This window comes from Caretta caretta, chromosome 15 (assembly GCF_965140235.1).
Source record: "Caretta caretta isolate rCarCar2 chromosome 15, rCarCar1.hap1, whole genome shotgun sequence".
In the NCBI taxonomy this organism is placed as follows: Eukaryota; Metazoa; Chordata; order Testudines; family Cheloniidae; genus Caretta; species Caretta caretta.
The window spans coordinates 26,713,063-26,732,173 of record NC_134220.1 but is presented as its reverse complement, the minus strand read 5'-3'; the positions used below and the strand labels follow the sequence as shown (position 1 = coordinate 26,732,173).

The following is a 19,111-nucleotide window of genomic DNA, read 5'->3' as shown; positions in this document are numbered from 1 at the left end:
GCTCATATTCTGTATTTCTAGGGGAAAAAAATCTAGGGCACTATTGAAACTAGTGTAGGAGGTTTATTCACAGGGAGAATTAACAGACGTCCGTTTTCAGTGCAGTTAAATCCAATATGGGTGGTTTTGATATGCAAAATATCAGATTAAATAGATTTTTCCTACATCTAGCTAAGTATGAGGGTATTGTGGTTGTTTCCAAGTTTATATACTCATTTTGCTGTGTGGGGAGGAGTTCATTTCATTCCACTCCACTCCACACTAAAATTAGATCAGATAATGCAACCAGCCTTAATCAACCATCCAAAGGGCGAGGAAAAACCCAGTTGTAGAGGAGGCCTTCTTTTAAAGGTAGAAGAAAATCATACTGTGAACTTTTATGGGAGGGGAAAAAGGTAAGTGGCTACTTAAGACAGATGCTTGCGTCTTGGAGGTGGGATGCATGGTGCAGAGTTCACTGTACCAGTTTGTGTCTAAAGTTAGTCATTTTTTTTTGTTTTTTGTAAAAGCTTTGGTTTATGTTGAGAGGGTTAAGGTAGGGTAGGGTTGTGCAAATAAGGCATTGCATTTTCATCTTTTTCAAAATAAATATAAGGGTTTATTTTACTCTTAATAGTTGACTATATTTTTATCCATGATCCTTCCGCAACCTGAATCAATCTGTTATACTAGAATAAGCAATAAACCTGTATGTATGTGTGTGTGTGTCTATATGGAATACACAAACATAAACTCCCACGTGAAAATGCCTCTAAAACACAAGGCTTACTTTTAAAATTAGAAAACTGGCTCCCCTGCCTTCCCTCTCCAATGCTGATACCTTTAACCAGCCACCTCTCCTGTCTAATTGGGATGCAGTGGTTCAAACACATTTTTTTTTTCCCTTCCCCTGCTTTTCTGGAATCTCTTTGAAGTCATTATGCACTCTAGCATTCTTGTCCCTTATACAGTGAAACAGGAAACTCTCCAGGCTAATTTCAGAAAGTGGAGTGCATATTTGTATTCAGTAAAATCTCTCTTTGTTAGCAACATGTAAAACTCACGGAGTGCCCTAACCCATGAAGCCATATTCATGTGCATGGCTCTTGCTCGTACCTGTAGTTCTGATCACTTTAAATAATAATTAGTAAAGATATTTGCAGAAACTACTATATAGTCCTTCTTTACCATAAATCCTTGTTAAAATGTTCCTTGACTATTTTTTATTAGACTAGAAGTCAAAACCATTTTAATTTACCGAAAGACAACAAAAGCCAAACAGCATCCCAATCAAAACAATGCTGCTGATTATTTTGTACTATTGTAAAACAGTTCTAGATCTTGCACTATATTGTGCAAGCTGAAGACGTAAGTGATGAATGAGGAAGTGGTCAGTTAATTTTAAGCAACATCTCTCAACTTTCTCGTGCTTGGTTTTTTATTTTTAAATAAATATTAAACTGTTCAGATATTTTAACAAATGTTAAAACCCAAATTACCACCTCCTCCTCCCCAAAAAATGGTTTAACTGAAATTCTGTTCTTCACTTAACTAGTTATACCCAACTATGATTATGGTTTCCAAATAGTGGGTGATTTTTATGTATTAAGGCCCTACTTTTGTGTGTGTTTGCACAACTCTGTCCAAGCACACATCTATGTAGTTACTTTTTCCAGTGCTAATTCCTTTGTGTGCAATTAACCACTTTGCAGCGTGCAAAACCATCACCTGTGTCGTCAGGCAGTAGAATCTTATCTGTTAATTGCCCTAGCAAGTGTTAGTGCTAGAAAAGTGTGTGTGGAGAGTTGCACATATATGCAAGTGAAAGCCAGTGTGATGGTGCACTGAAAACGTGGGCCCAAATGTGCTTCAGTAAGTACCATAAAGTGGGTTGAAGCAGAGATTAGTGGCCTATTTTTCAGAAGTGCTGAGCACCTGCAGCTCTTGGTGAATAAGAGGCTATCTAGCGCCCCTGAAAATCACATCATGTATGTCTGAACTTGGAATTTCCTTGCTTTTGTAAGGTTGTTAAATAGTAAGTGTCTTAAATGTAGTCTAAAAGTTGTTGAGGCAATCTGAGAGCAGTTATACTCTGTAGAGTGGATGGCTTAGCAACCAAACATCAAGTCTGAAACAGTGGGCTATCACTGCATTTTAAATCCCAGAAAGGTCAACGCAGACTTTCTCTGAGTTAGAGTGACTCAGTTTTAGTACACGGGGATCTTTAGAGAGACACCTTAAAAGCAGATTTCTGCTCTGTGTGCTTCCTAATGATTCAATAATGCTCCTTCTCATAGGAACAGGATTTGTTCTTGCCCAACGTATCCCACTGCTTCATTATTGAGCAGCATGCTCTGTGTCAGTTGTCCAAGTGGCTATCATCGCTATCCCAGACACGGTTGCATTTCTGTGACAAAGTGTTATATCTGACATACTCTAGGATGAAAGACACTATAGAAGCAGTTATTTATATGATAAGTTTTATAGATACCCTGGTAAACATTCATTTTGACTGTATTCAGTCTTACAACTCTTTTATACTCTTTTTATACTGTACCAGTTTTTTTACAATAGTAAATTAGAAACTAGTACATTAGTGCAGTGTCTGTGCAGGCATTTGCAGCTACTCTCATGCGGCTTTGGACAGTAGATTAATAGAAGGACAGAAAGTATCATTGTGATCATCTAGTCTGACTTCCTGCATAACACAGTCCATAGGACTTCCTGCAGCTAATGACTGCTTCAAGTGCAATAATTGTGGTTGAACTAGAGTATATCTTTTAGAAAAATATTGAGTCTTGTTTTTAACATTTCTGGGGTGGAGAATCCATCATACTCTTTGATAAATTGTTTCAGTGATTAATTACACTCATTTTTAAAAAATAATTATGCCTTATTTCTAGTCTGAATTTTTTTTTTGGTTGGTTGGGGGGGGCGGGTCCTGGCTTCAACTTCATCCATTAGATCTTGTTATACCTTTTGTCTGCTAGATTTAATAGCCCGGTGTTATCAAACTTCTGTTCGTAGGTACTTCTAGACTGTGATCACATTACCCCTTAATCTTCTTTTGATAACCTAAATGGATTGAGCTCCTTAAGTCTCTCACTATAAGGCATGTTTACCAATCCTTTAATCGGTCTCATGGCTTTTCTCTGAATCTTCTCCAATTTTTCAACCTCCTTCTTGAAATATACGCACATGAATTGCTCACAGTATTCCAAGTAAGTCACAGCAGTGCTAGATGCAGAGGTACTATGACTTCTGTACTCCTACTTAATATTCCCATGTTTATAAATCCAAGGATCATATTTGCTCCTTTTCGCCACAGCATCACACTGCAAGCTCATGTTTAGATGATTATCCACAATGCCAGAGTTACTGCTTCTCAGAGTCTCCCATTCTGGAGGCATGGCCTGTATTTTTTGTTCCCAGATGTGTGTCTTTACATTTGCCCATAATAAAACACTTGACTATATTAAAAATATTGTTTGCTTGAGCCCAGTTTACCAAGCAATCCAGATCACTGTATCAATGACCGGTCCTCTGCATTATTTACCCACTACCCCAGTCTTTGTCATCTGCATACTTCATCAGTAACCATTTTGTATTTTCTTCCAGGTCATTGATAAATATTTAATAACATAGGGTGAGGAACCAATCCCTGCAGGATCCCATAATGAACATTCCCACTCATTGATGGTTTCCTGTTAACAATTTACATTTTGAGGCCTATCAGTTAGTCAGTTTTGAATCCATGTTGATTTTATATCATTCTAGTTTCTTAATCAGAGTGTTGTACAGAGTCAAGTCAAATGCCTTACAGAAGTCTATTACATCAACACTGTTACCTTTATCAACCAAACTTGTAATCTCATCAAAACATGATATAATTTATACTAGAACCTAAAATAGTTAGAATGGGAAGGTTAACCAAGGAAGATGGTTTTCCTTTTTATATATATATATATATATTTTTGGTGCCATACAATTTTTAACCTCTGCCAGAGTGGGGCTGTAATTTCTCAGCCAAAGTATGCCATCTCTAGATAGGGCAGCCTTTTACCTCTACCCTGCCCTGTAATATAGTCACTGGGGATATACATATGATCTAGCACAGGGTTTCTCAACCCATGGGTTGGGACCCAAAAAGGGGTCACCAGAATGTTTCAGAGGATTGCATGGCAACTTCTGTGGATCCTGCCCCACAGGGCTGGCTGGGATTGCCTCCCTGCTCCAGGCACTGCAGCCTCTGGAGTCCCAGCACCACTCAGGTCTGGCCCAGCCATCATGAGGACGAGAGTCTGAGTAGGCCAAATTTGAGTGAGTGGCACTGCAACTCCATGAGCCAGGTCACAACTCCACTCTCACAAATTTGGTCCAGTCAGGGGGCCGGGGCCAAACCTGAGTGGCGGTGAAACACCTGGAGTGGAGAGCCAAGCCCAGCCAGCCCCACAACACAGGAACTGCCACTGTGGGGTGAGTGCTGGGCAGGACTCAACCCCCCTCAGGGGTAGGATCTGACTGAAACCACCCCAGGGCCTCCACCCCCAGTCTATTTGCTGGGGCGCAACAAGCCATAAACATTTGCAAAGGAGTCCCTGAGCCCAACAAGGTTGAGAACCACTGATCTAGCATGAGACTTGAAACCTTTAACCTACTGTATTGTTTTCACCATCTTGATACAAGAAGATGTGTCCATAACTAATCACATATGGTGGAAAGAACACATCTGTCATCAGAAAAAATCCGTATGTCATTTGATGCACATATGATTTTTGTAACCTCAGTATGTTGGCTATTCGTTATACTTTTTGTAATACTAAGCATGAGCAGCACATCAAGACAGTTTTTGAATGCTTTCAAAAATATAATAATTTTTGAGCTATAAAAGAATAACAAAGCAAATTCAATTCCAGTCGTATACCAGCTTGTTGCATCTCATTTCATTCACAATTGAAATAGAGCTACAGCTGAAGTCAAATGATTCATTTTGTGTTTACAGCTGGTAATTGTATAAAGTACTTTGAAACTTTAAAAAGTTGTTATAAATTAACCAAGCTCGAAATTGATCAGTACTTTGAAGTTATTACATCATTTCAAAATGTTGGCTTAATGCTTCCTGTCCTAAAACTGTCAAGAAATTACTTCAGTAGTTAAAAATTTTGGCATTCAATGAGGTTGTGTTATTGATAGGAAATGAAAGAATACACTATGAGTGGTAAACTACAAACATATATGGATCAAAATAGTTGTATATTGAGACTTCAATCACTCAAATGGTCTAGAGACACTATTGTACTTGAGCTGGTTTAGGAAGTGTGAATGCAGTGTCTGTGATCACTATAACTGGCTGATGGAAAATGCTGTTAGAGTTATTTAAAAAAAAAAAAGTTGTGAACTATTCTTTTTTTTCTCTTGTGATGACTTTCAAATTTGTTCAGCTTATAAGTGAAACAGTTTTTTTTTTCTAACTACTACATTGCAAGCTCCACTTGTGATATGAAATCAAGCTGAGTTCTTTCTCCCCCTTATGTTGTTGCTATTACTGATGATATCCTAGTTTTTTTTGTTTTGTTTTTTGGTGTTTTTTTTGGACAGGGCCGTTCAAGTGCTCCAGCTGGTTTATTAAATCAGGGTTTTTCAGTAGAACTGGCTTGGATATGTGGTCTGCCTAATGTTGGCTGGTCCACTATAGCCCTACTCTGCTGCATAGCACAGCAGCTTACAGTTGCTAAGCAGCTGCAGATTCTTCTTTACCTTAGCTACCAATCAGCTGTTCAGTGGAAGAAACATCAGTTCCCTTTGATCCATTAAGAAGCGTAAGCAACATGAAAACATGAGCAGTGGCGATGGCAAAATTGTTCCTTTTCTGGCTGGCTGGTAGGGCCCCTGGCAAAAATGCTTAAGGATGAGAGATGAAGGTAAACTTTATGGAGCAGAGGAAGGAGGTGCTGAGGAAAGAGAGACATTGATGGCAGGGGTAAGGGAGAACTAGCATATGTGCACAATGTAGATTACAAAGAGAGCATATCTTACACAGAGCAAGGGAACACAGTCGGGAAAAGAAATATGAGAGAGGCCAAGAGCGCAACTCAGAAGGGAAAGAAACAGGAGAGAGAACAGGTTTCAGAGTTGCAGCCATGTTAGTCAGTATCCGCAAAAAGAATAGGAGTAAAATTTATTAGTCTCTAAGGTGCCACAAGTACTCCTGTTCTTTTTGAGGAGAGAGAACAGTATACATAGGAGCAAGAAATAAGGCAGGAACTTAATAGGCCTGCAAATGATAGGACAGAAAATACAGGAAGAGGAAAACAGAGCTTATTTCACCTGCACCCTGTGTAGACACTTATCCCAGTGAAAAGTGGGTGAAAAATGCTATCACATTAGAATGGTACCTTGCATTTATGCATATTTCTTAATCCTACGTGCATTTTTAACCCATGCCTTTTACATTTTTTAAAATGCATTAAGCCTTTGCCTCTTATTTAGAATTGACCTTCCCATGTTCTGTTTTTTTAAATTAAATAACCCTAATCACATTCTATCATTATTCTAATATATTTTCTTAAAATTAGTGTTAACCCTTTAATTTATTGTTATTTTTGACCCAAGCCTATTTCCAAATATTTTTATTTATTTTAACCCTTGAAGACTACTTTCAGATTGCAAGACAGCTCTAATCCCCAAACTTGAGTAAGCTCTCTCCATGCCTCCAGAGAGCTGTGACCTGCTCATTTTCTCCACTCCCTCCTAAGAGGAGTCGGTGATTATGAACCACTTTACTTCCCAACACCTTCCCTGCTGGTGAAGTCTTTCCTTTTCTCTGAGTGCAACTCCTCTCTCAACTGATTAATAATATGCTGAGGTAAGACTAGGGGCTACTGGGGTTGGAGCAGGTTCCTGGGACAGGGAAAGTATTACATAAGAACGGCCATACTGGGTCAGACCAAAGGTCCATCTAGCCCAGTAGCCAATGCCAGGTGCCCCAGAAGGAATGAACAGAACAGGTAATCCTCAAGTGATCCATCCCCTGTCGCCCATTCCCAGCTTCTGGCAAACAGAGGTTAGGAATACCATCCCTGCCCATCCTGGCCAATAGCCATTGATGAACCTATCCTCCATGAACTTACCTAGTTCTTTTTTTGAACCCGGTTATAGTCTTGGCCTTCACAACATCCTCTGGCAAGGAGTTCCACACATTGACTGTACGTTGTGGGGGGACGGGACTTCTTTTTGTTTGGTTTTAAAACTGCTGCCTATTAATTTCATCTGGTGACCCCTAGTTATTGCGTTATGAGAAGGAGTAAATAACACTTCCTTTATTTATTTTTTCTCCACACAAGTCATGATTTTATAGACCTCTATCATATCCCCCCTTAGTGGTCTCTTTTTCTAAGGTGAAAAGTCCCAGTCTCATTAATCTCTCCTCATATGGAAGCCATTCCATACCCCTAATAATTTTTGTTGCCCTTTTCTGAACCTTTTCCAATTCCAGTATATATTCTTTGAGATGGGGCAAACACATCTGCACACAACATTGCCTGTGCTTCTCCCATTCCAGGTCTCTTTCTCCTGAGAGGACTCTGTAAACCAGCCTCCTGAGGGAGATGCTCTCAAGGACCAGGTACTGGACTGCAGGAGGGGGCTGGTGCTACAAAGGACTGGGGGAATCTGTCTGTAGTGCCCAAAAATTAATCCTATCTGACAGGTGTTCAGTTATCCATATTAAATAAGCTGATGATTTGAGCCCTATAAATAGCTGCTTTCTAGGTGGGAGACAATCTGTGGTTTACAAACCAGATCTGTCCCATCTACATAAGAGTTGCTGAATGTTCCCTGCCTGGTTTTGCTGAGTTGTGCTTCTAGTTTGGCTGTCAGTTCCATTTTCCTGCCACAGACAGTTGTCCAGTTTTCCTTTTTTTAGCCCTTTGAACATTATGGTAGCATTTGGATGGTTTATATGCATAGTTTGCCTTCGTGTTTTGCACTCGGTTAGTGCATGAGCCACTTTGAGCCAAATTAAACAGGAACTCTGTTTCCAAGACATGGAAAAGCAGATAGGGTATTTTCTCATTGAAATTTCCTTTTTCCACATTACTTAATAGTCTAGAAAATTGTTTTAGCAGCTCTTTCTGCTGAAAAGAATTGAACAGTGTATTATTTCCTAATTGGCCAAGTAACAATTTAATAATGTTATGATTTGGGCTAAACCTTATTTAAGCTAGTGGGTGTAACAGCCACCTTTCATTCTGGATAAAGTGTAAAAAAGCAATTGAGCTCCTTTATGGAACCAGACAGCTGAAATAATAGGAGTACTGCCCAAACATAGGCACAAGGTAGGGCTTGAGTAGAAGCTAAACAATGTGGCCCAAGAGGTTTCCCTGGGGACAGATATAGCAAAGGCAGTGGGTAGGGCAGAGACTGATGAAGATGGTTGTGAGAGAAGCAGAGAGACACACCACAGAAACAGACACAGAGAAGGAGCTGAAAGCCAAGGAGACAGCAGAATGAGTTCTAGGAGCATGGCCCCGAGAAAAAGCCTAGAGAACTTTTTGGCTGAGGAATGACTGAATGAGGCTTACTTGTGGCACCTTAGAGACTAACAAATTTATTTGAGCATAAGTTTTTGTGAGCTACAGCTCACTTCATCGGATGCATGCAGTGGAAAATACAGTGGGGAGATTTTATATACAAAGAGAACATGAAACAACGGGTGTTACCATACACACTGTAACAAGAGTGATCAGGTAAGCTGAGCTATTAACAGCAGGAGAGCGGGGGCGAGGGGAAACCTTATGTAGTGATGATCTAGGTGGGCCATTTCCAGCAGTTGACAAGAATGTGTGAGGAACAGTTGGGTGTGTGTGTGTGTGGGGGGGGGGGGGAATAAACATGGGGAAATGTGTATGGCAACACCCGTTGTTTCATGTTCTCTGTGTATATAAAATCTGTATTTTCCACTGAATGCATCCGATGAAGTGAGCTGTAGCTCACGAAAGCTTATGCTTAAATAAATTTGTTAGTCTCTAAGTTGCCACAAGTACTCCTTTTCTTTTTGTGGATACAGACTAACATGGCTGCTACTCTGAAACCTGAACGAGGCTTGGAACTCTGAGCAAGGAAACTCTCTTCTGTTTGATTCCTACTGTGCTGAAGGAAACAAGACTTTGACCATTCTTTGTAAATAAATAGGATTGCATTAAAAAAAAAAAGCCTTTCTCCATCGTCCGTTTCTTTTCCTACCTGAAACAACCTGCAGGACCCTGGAAATTAGCTAACCACTTGGGACAAACAGAGGTAACAGTAACTTGTACTGATAGTGTCTTGCACTTACATAGTGCCTTTTGTGAACTGCTCTACAAGCATTACGATTCACAGTATCCCATTGACTTATTTTTATATGAATTTTACAGGTAGCACAAAAGTTAAATGACTTAACCAGATTCACGTATGCCTCGTTTATACAAATCTGCGCTTTTACTGGTGTAGCTTTCCTATACCAGTACAAAGCACAGGTTTGCCATTATAGCTGCCTCCACACTAGGAATGCTTTGCTGGAATAGTATCCTGATATTCCAGTATCAGTAAGTGTTTGGTGTAGACACAGCCTAGGAGGTTTTTGCTAATTTAGTTATGCTGGTTGGTATAACTATCTTGGCAAAATTTTCCTAGTGTAGACAAGGCCATAGAGTGGCGGTGATGCCGACAAAAAAATTAACAATGCTCCTGTGCAGAGACCACAGCCTACCATGCTGACGAATACTAACTATCTCATTGTTTACTCCTGTTCCCCCTTCTGTCTATATATGCATCTATTGTCTCTTCTGTTATATTTAGATTGTAAGCTGTTTGGGACAGGGATTGTCTCTTTGTTCTGTGTTTTTACAGCACCTTGCACAATGGGATCCTGGTCCATGACGAGGTCGCCTGGGTGCTATGGTCATACAAATAATAACAGTAGAGCGGGGAAATGAATTCAGTATCCAAACTTCTGCTCCCTCACTCTAAACACTAGCTCACATTTCCTGTATGGCATCTGGTAAAGATGTTAAATATAATACACTATTATCTTTCCTAAACAGGCTTCCTCCCTAAAATTAAGGTGAAAATATAGTCTACCTCGATGAGAGAACATTCCATGTGATAATACAGAAACTAGTTTGCTTTGCCACTCATTGGCAGAAAGCATATCAACTTGTCATTTCTCTTGAAGTACAGGATTTGAGGGAAACATTAAGGAACTGTTAAGTTCTTAAGTGTTGCTTAATTACTGAGTCATCAGTGTAGCACAATATTAATATATTCCATGATTAGATTTTTTTTTAAGACAATGGAAAAATCTGTAAAGCGAAAATTGTAGTCCTGAGGCAGGGGCTTCAGGATTAAATTAGTAATTCAAATTAAAACAAGTTGAGCTATTTACTGGATCAGATTTTTTTTTTTTCAATTGTAAGATTATATGAGTCAAACTATATGTTTTTAGAATCTTGTTACACAGAAGAAGAAAATTCTGCCTCAGGACTGGTTGAAAAGAGTCTTGTGACAGCTTACTAAATTTCTGTTTACCTTCTTAGCACCAGATTTCATTACTGTTGAACTATCAGATTTCAGTGGGGTTCTGCACTAAGACAGGACTATGCCTGAGTGCATCACAACACAGGGTATTGACGTGTATGAGAATTATATGTTTTTGTGTGTGATAGTATCACACACCATGCTCTAAAATATATTTTAATCACATTATTAAAAAGTTGTGCCTGAATATAAAAAAATCACTCTTTGGCATCTAATTTCTGGGATAGAATGCTTCCAGTTTCCTCTGCCTTGGTTTGATAACGGCAACATTTATAAGATGAATTTCAAGTGCTGCAGGGTGTGGGATTTGCAGGTTGCTCATGTTAATTTCAACCTAAATTCTCTGTCCTGGGCCTTCAGAGTAAAGTGGATACAAATACATATTTTTTTATTTAAATTTGTTTTTATTTAAATGTATTTTTATTTTTAAATATAAACCTGCTTAAAGTTAAATTTGAAATTGACAACCTATGTTAAGGTCTAAATTTACTGTAATCTATTAAAATAAAATTTTAAAAATAATCTGCATCAATGACCCCTCTTTGAATTTTAGGATGTTACTTTTTAAATTATATATAGAATTAGGGGGAAACATCTTGAACTTTTGAGATCAACTCAAGCTTTATAAATGTCACAATATCATGTATCGCATTAAGTATCTACCTGTCTATTACTTTCAGTCTTTAGGATGGAGAGAATGCTGCTATTTACATTTTTCCAAATGTAAGTTATTTCAGTTTCTTTTGCCCAGAAAATATTTTGCCGTAATTACTTTTCTTTTCAGTTTAACTAGCAGGTGGAGAGAGAGAGTTAAGCACTAAACTTCTGAAAATCTCACTAGGCACTTATCTGGATCTTTAGGTACATATCCATGGTGACAGTAAACAATCCATCAGTTCACTATTTACTGTTCATTCTTCCATTGTTTTGCATTTAAAACTGATTTATTAAACATGTTTTGATAAACTTACTTTTTTCTTGATATAATCCAACACATTTAAGGTAGTTTTGTTTAATAAAAACATTTTTAAAATGCCGTTTTTGTATGTTTTAATCAAATTTCTATTTCTGTCCAAATGCAGCTTGATACGAATAGAAAGTAAAAAATTATCTAATAAGAAATGAATCATTCACCATTCTCTAATATAAAGTAAAAATTAAGAATCTGAAGAAGTGTATGTTAAGCTACATAATTACTTACGTACATATGTATAGATATAGTGCTGTCCTTGTTAGGAAAAAAACAAACAAACAACCCACCAAATTTGGTTCATAGGCTATTAAAGGTGTTTTAATTATTATACTAACCAATGAAAGGGGTTTTTTATTTATAAAAATAAAAAGTACAGATGCAAAATAAGATTAAATTCAGTTATTTAAATCAGAGTTTTCTGTTCTGATTTTTAAATCACTTATTAACATCAATCCTCCCCTTTAAAAGTGTATTTACCCTCTGAATTTAGGCAAGCCCTCCTAGCTCAGTGTTTGAAAGCACAAGATCTTTCATACAACAGCAAAATGCAGTGTCTGACAAATCAGACCTGCAAACTTTGAATTAAAAAAAAAAGAGGAAGAAAACTGCAATCACTTCTGTAGCTTTTTATTTTTTGAAACTTAATACTAATAACTAGTAGGGTTTTTTTTGTTGATGTATTTTAATTTTTTTAGTGATTTCAGGACTGGTGAAAAGTATGGGATTGACAGCTCTTGACCACTGAGTTCTCTTATTGACCCGCAGTAAAAAAATATCCTTGGCACTGGCATTACAAATTTCCTCACAGGGTCCTCCTAATCATTTGCTTCAACCTTAACATGATGTGCTTTCACTACCTCTAGGGGGCAGAGGAGTTCAATCTTTATGCCCCTTCAATTCCTGTCCTCTGCTGAAACTGTCAATTAGTGCTAATTGTAATGAGGACAAACAATCACTGAATACTGCTCTAAGACCACCAAACTCATCTCTCATTAGGTACCCAAGATTATATAACTACTCTCAGTAGCTACCAGTCTGGGATAGATTTGAACTGGCAACCCATAGGTGAAAGGTTCTGTATCCCAATGCAAAGAACCAAATATCTTTTTAAAGCAAAAATCTACTCCTTATTGCCTTTTTATATTAATTATAACAGAATTTTAAGTGCAATCCCAGCATCCCCTCCCCAATTAGAATGTCAATATACAAAATTTCTCTATCTTCTGCCATTGTTTTCATTTCACATTATCTACCTAAAAAAAAAAATATGCTGATTTTTCTTTCCAAGAAAAACAAAATAATTCAGGTGGATTGCTGTGTAGTAATATCTGCTTAACTGATTGACTTTTAAAATGAGAGGCAACATAGTCCAGTGACCAGGACACCTAGGTTCTGTTTCTTCCATTTACATGCTGTGAGAGGCCCACTCTCTCTCTGCCTCTATTTCTTCTTACACCCTTTGTCTGTCTTGTCAGGTTAGCCTGTAAGCTCTTTGGGGGCGAGACTATCTCTTAGGATGTGTGTATACCTAAGAGAATGGGGGCCTGATCTCCGTTGGAATTTCTAGAAACTACTGAAATACAAATAAATAATTAAGAGTAGCATAAGTGCAGACACAAAAACAGTTGCAGCAGGTACAGCTGCTGCCTGGTGGGGAGGATGAGGAGATGAGACCCATCTGGAGCTACTTCTCCAGTTCCAGCTCAACCTGGACCCAAAGCAAAAAGAGTTGCAACTGGGAGCTTTGGAACATGCAGACACTGATGATGTCATCACACTCTCTCTTCTCAGTTTTTACTCTGGACAGTCTCTCCCCTGTGCTGATTGGCTGTGTGCTCCAACTTCCCCTGCCTCCTTCCTCAGTGTTCTTTCTATTTGCTTTGCTCCATCTCCCCTCCACTACCTCTAATGTCTCCTCTTCCTTCCTTTGGGTTTTTGTTTAACTAATTCCTCCTAGTAAAACCCCACCCAGAAACCACCAACCAGCCAACACTTTGGAACTAACATGTTATTTGAAAACCATCACATTTCTTCTTCTGCCTGTATGTTATATTCCTTTTGTCTATTTAAGATTGTAAGCTCTTCAAGGCAGAGACTGTCTCATACTCTGTATGTACATTCCCTACTTCAATGGGATCTCTAGCCACTATAGTAATACAAATAATAATATGTAAGCAGAGTTAGGATGAGCTCTACCCTGACATTTGGTGGCGAGTCATGGTGGGTTGTGGAAAGAACTTCAGGGGCTGATCTCATTTGCATAGGCACACCCACCCTGCCTAGATGCTCACTTTGGCTGCTGTAGGAGCCCCAGTTTCTTTGTTATTGGGGCAGGAATAAACTGTTATTATCCTGATTATGTGAATCAAGGACAGTGGAACTGTACTTGGCCTTTTGTTATGATGGAGGGACTCGCCATCAACTAAGCAGCACTCGCTAGTCATGGGTCATGGGTTCCAAAACCCAGTGAAAGGAGAGAGGCTGGGAACAGGTATTAATACTTGGTGGTATGGGCCCCCTGGTGAGGGCCTTACATGCTAATTACACTTCCTCCTCTCTCCACTGTGGAATATCAGAGCTAATTTTGATTCCGTTAGGAGTCTAGTTACAGGTTGCTGAGCTGAATTCACTTTGGGCTAATGGTGCACCAGCACTGAGGCTCCCCTACTACAAGCTGAAATCACAAAAGAGCTAAACTCACTAAGAGCTTAAATCACTGAGTTGTGTTAAGTAGTGCGGGAGCCTGAAGATATATTGTGGAGCAGAGCAGTTTGTGGGACGGCTAGCAGAGCGGAGCCCCATGGAGAGGTGGGACAATCAGCTTTGGACCATATAAGGTGCCCCTTAGCCTCTTCCCCCCATCTCCACCCAGGTTGGGAGGTAAAACTCTGCAGATAAACTTTTGAACTCTGGGGCTGCCCTGACCAGGGACAGAGATTTTTGGGTTGTTGGACTTTTGGGACTTTGGGTAATTTTGGGTTGATGGACTCAAGAACCAAAGGGAAAGGACATGCCCCAATTTGCTTGGGGTGGGTTTTTTGCTCATGGGTTGTGTTATGAATCCTGTTGGTGGTGTTTCCCCAACATAATGCCACATTGTTTCTCTCTGTTATTAAAAGGCTTTTTGCTACACTCAGACTCTGTGCTTGCCAGAGGGGAAGTATTGCCTCTTGGAGGTGCCCAGCGGGGATGGTATATATTTGTCCCAGGTCACTGGGGGGCTCGAGCCGGTTTTGCATTGTGTTATTGGAATGGAACCCCTAGATACTGAACCCAGCCCTTGTTGCTGCCAACTCTGATGGGCAGAAGGGTTACAAATATAATTGGAATATTTTGAAAAAAGAAATAAGGTCCTGAGTTTTCAAAGACTTATGTACATGTTTCACTTTAAGCATCTGAGTCATTCTATTGACTTCAATTGGACTACTTATTCTTATCTTTAAGAATATGCATAAGTCTTTTGGGGCCTATAATTATATGTGCTCACCAAAGAAAAACTATTCGATATATTCAATAATAAAAGTTTTAAAGGTTTATTCTAGAAATAAAACTTAAGTGTTTATTGTCTTCTCGCTTTGATTAAAGTATAAACTGATGACTGTACAGCAGATGGCATTTGTTGACTGTTATATCTTACCATAAATTATATAAAAGACAAGCACGCTACCTTGCTTGTTAGTTAAAGAGACAGACTTTCCCTTAAAAATCATATTGTAAGTCATACTTATTAATTAATGTACATCTACAGAGGTACAGCTTTAAATGGCTGGGAACTTTAAGCATTAACATAGCTTTCAAAGTTCCTACAAATAGAAAAGTAGTATTTCTTAAAGGGAATGCTTTGTGTGTTAATATATTTACTGTTCCAAAAACACCCATCTAAGTTCTTTTATAGAGTACCCACCAACATGCTATCTGAAATCTTAATATAAGTTTTTAAAATGTTTACATACTAGCAGCTAACCAATGAATTAGAAGGGAAGTGTGGTAAATGGAGATGGGGGAGAAGTAAGGAATTCTTCAGAGGGAGAACACTGGACAAATAAGGATCAAAACTAAGTCATATGTCAAGATTCTTGTTGATAGGTTCCAGCATGGTTTCCCTGGAAGTGTGGACAATGTTTTTTTCTTTTTCTCCAGATAACCAAATCACATTAGACAGTTCCCCTCCACTAAGTAGACTATGGCATAATTTTATGACACCGTTACCAGGCCAAAAATTTTTGTCCACCTTGGTTAAAGAACCCCTCTTCTAATATTAATTTTTAAATATGGCTATATCTAGCATTTTGCCTGCAGTGTAAACAGGACCCCAATTTAATGTACAGTCTATTTCATTGTATTTTGTGGCAAACATAAACCTCAAGTATCAATTAATAAAGTGGTGAGCAGTGCACATTTAATTTGATAACTGATATTGGTGGTAACAAAAATGCAATATAGACAAAACATTCACATACCACTATCAGCAGATTCTTGATTTTGCCAGAGTCACTGCAAGTCTTTATATTCTTAGTGCTTCACAGTCTGTAGTGGGTATGAGTTAAGCTGTAATGTACTGGTGCTAGACTTGTTATATCTGTAATAAATAAATAAATGAGATGAACACTTTCAGGTTTAAAAAATCATATTTGCAATTTGTTAATAAAGGGCCAGGACCTGCTTCCACTGAAGCTAATGGCAAAACTTCCACTTAGAATCAGACTCATAATACAGGTGTGTGCATTTATCACAACTAGGAAAAATACTTAGTATTTGTATACTACTTTATATGTGCAAAACATTGTACAAACATTAATTTAAAATAATGAAGGTAACCAAAATATTGAACTATTCCATTTTTCAAATGTCAGGTTGACTATCTATTACTTTAAAATACTATATCTATCTATATGATGTTTAGAATAGACTAAATTGCTCTCTTGTATTAATTTGAGTCCTGAATCTAAAATGCTTCCCCTAACACAAAGTATAAAGAGGAAGTTTAGACATATTTTTTGTAAACAATCAAATCCTACCTTGAATTAGTTATTGAATTAAAACTCTACGAATTACAGTAATTCATTCAAGGGACATGAAGAAACATACTTATGGGTTATAACATATCTATTGATTTTGAGATGGGTATAAGGGCCCGATCCAGCAGAGTGCTGAGCCATTCCTGGGCAGTGCTAAATGCCCTCAACTGAAGTCCTTACAAGTTGAGTCATCTTGCAGGATCAGACCTTAAAAGTATGTTTAAGTCTGAAATGTTCATAAGGTTTTATATTATCTTTTGACAGATGTATATACTCTAAATGCTCATGTTACATTTTCTCCAAAATAAAACGTTAACATCAAATAAGAGTGAACTCGGATGCCTATTGTCTTTAAAATTTGATTTTACAGCTCCTACCTGGGTACTTATATGCCCCCCCCCCACTGTAATATCACCTCCTTTTTCTATTCAGTTCTCTGTATATAAACCAGTGTCTTCCTTGAAACATCGCTGACTCCAAGGGCATGAGACAATTCACTGATAGTGAAAGTGGTTTTTGCATGCAGTCTCGAAGGCCATCTAGTGACACAACTATGCAGGAAGAAATGTCAGACCCCATGTGAACTGCAATTTTAAAAAACCCAAGTAAAATTGGGAAATGATAAATTCAACAGTTCCATTGGTGGATGGTTACCCCTTACACAAGTAATATTTCAGAAAGTTTTAGGGGTGAGCCAAATTTCCCAAGGAATTTAAATTTGGATACTAAATGGGAGAAGAGTTGAGACACTCTTCACTGAAGAGGGAGCAAGTGGTTCATCTGTGCTAGGTATAGGACTTAGTCCCTACAGAGAATGGGGTGCAATTTTGATCTCAATTACCACATTGTAAATGCAGTGTAACTCCAGTGAAATGCAAGATCAGAGCCACATTTGTCATCTTACCCCTTTGGTTCTTACCTTTAAACAGATGTATGTGCATAAACATTTAAAGGGTTTAGTCTATGTAACTGAAATAAACACAATATTAGAGCTGAATTTGATGACAGTAAGGTTAATATTGTACCAATAACACAATATTGTCTGAACACAGTTGACGTTTCCTAATTTAAGACTAGGACACCTAAGTACCATGGTGATAGATGCATTAGAAATTAATTAAGTGAGCCACATGAATTTCTGGTGAAATACTGAAGTAATCTGGAGTTTCACTGAGGATTAACTTGACTCAATACATTACCTTCATTGTCCTAACAGCTACTCTTTTCACCTGTGATACTGCGTCACTCGCACCCTGAAGAGGAGTACCTGGTGTGTCAGATATAAACATTTTTGGCTGCTTTTATTTCTGGAGAGAGTAAAAACCATGTTGCTCCTCCAACAAGTGTTTCCTGCAGCTGCCAGAGACTTTAAACAAATAAAATACATGTTTAAAGCCCAAGGAAATGCTCTTGAGAAAAGATGAGGATGCCAGAATAGTTACAGGGAGGGCAGGGCTTAGGAACAGTGCAGTAAAGCTCCTGTAAAGGGATGGATATCTGACAGGGGGCTTTTCAATTCCCCAGGGGCTTCTGGGTGTAAGAAGTACCTATGTACAAGGCTGTCTTGCGCTGGAAGTACCTGTATAAATGGGCAAAAAGGAGTACTTGTGGCACCTTAGAGACTAACAAATTTATTTGAGCACAAGCATCCGATGAAGTGAGCTGTAGCTCACGAAAGCTTATGCTCAAATAAATTTGTTAGTTTCTAAGGTGCCACAAGTCCTCCTTTTCTTTTTGTGGATACAGACTTACACCTGCTACTCTGAAACCTGTATAAATGGAGTTGATCTCATGGCAATGTGAGGGGTCTGCATGAAGGTTTCCAGATAGAAGTCCATACGGGGGGTGGGGGTGTGACTAAATGCACCTTCCGGTGTGTGTAAGAGGTCTCTGTGCCCATGGGACCACTCCTGTGTGTATAGGAGCGTGGTGTCTCAGTTCCCTAGGGCCCCTGGATGTGTGTGTGTGGGGGGGTGTCTCAGTTCCCTAGGGCCCCTGTGTGTGTGGGTGTGTGTGTGTCTCAGTTTCCTACGGCACCTGCGTGTGTGTGTGTGGGGGGGTGTCTCGGTTTCCTAGGGCCCCTGAGTGTGTAGAGGGGTCTCAGTGCCCAGGAGCCCCTGTGTGTATAGGGGCATGGTGTCTCAGTTCCCTAGGGCCCCTGGATGTGTGTGTGTGTGTGGGGGGGTGTCTCAGTTCCCTAGGGCCCCTGGATGTGTGTGGGGGGGTCTGAGTTCCCTAGGGCCCCTGGATGTGTGTGTGGGGGTGTCTCAGTTCCCTAGGGCCCCTGGATGTGTGTGTGGGGGTCTGAGTTCCCTAGGGCCCCTGGATGTGTGTGTGTGGGGGGGTGTCTCAGTTCCCTAGGGCCCCTGGATGTGTGTGTGTCTCTCAGTTTCCTAGGGCCCCTGGATGTGTGTGTGGGGGGGTCTCGGTGCCCACGGGGCCCCTGGGTGGGTGTGGGTGTGAGGGGGGGTGTCTCAGTTCCCTAGGGCCCCTGGATGTGTGTGGGGGGGTGTCTCAGTTCCCTAGGGCCCCTGGATGTGTGTGTGGGGGGGTGTCTCAGTTCCCT

General features: G+C 39.4%; 1 protein-coding gene and 1 long non-coding RNA gene across 3 annotated transcripts in view; both read left to right on the top strand.

Annotated features, from left to right (window-relative positions):
- Nucleotides 1-19,111, top strand: part of RHOF (ras homolog family member F, filopodia associated) — a 48,314-nt gene that overhangs the window by 2,961 nt on the left and 26,242 nt on the right. The window lies entirely within an intron of this gene.
- LOC142069324 (uncharacterized) lies at nt 416-14,659 on the top strand. The gene is made up of 2 exons (XR_012665095.1): nt 416-7,603; nt 9,047-14,659. It is a non-coding gene; the product is annotated as an uncharacterized LOC142069324 (long non-coding RNA).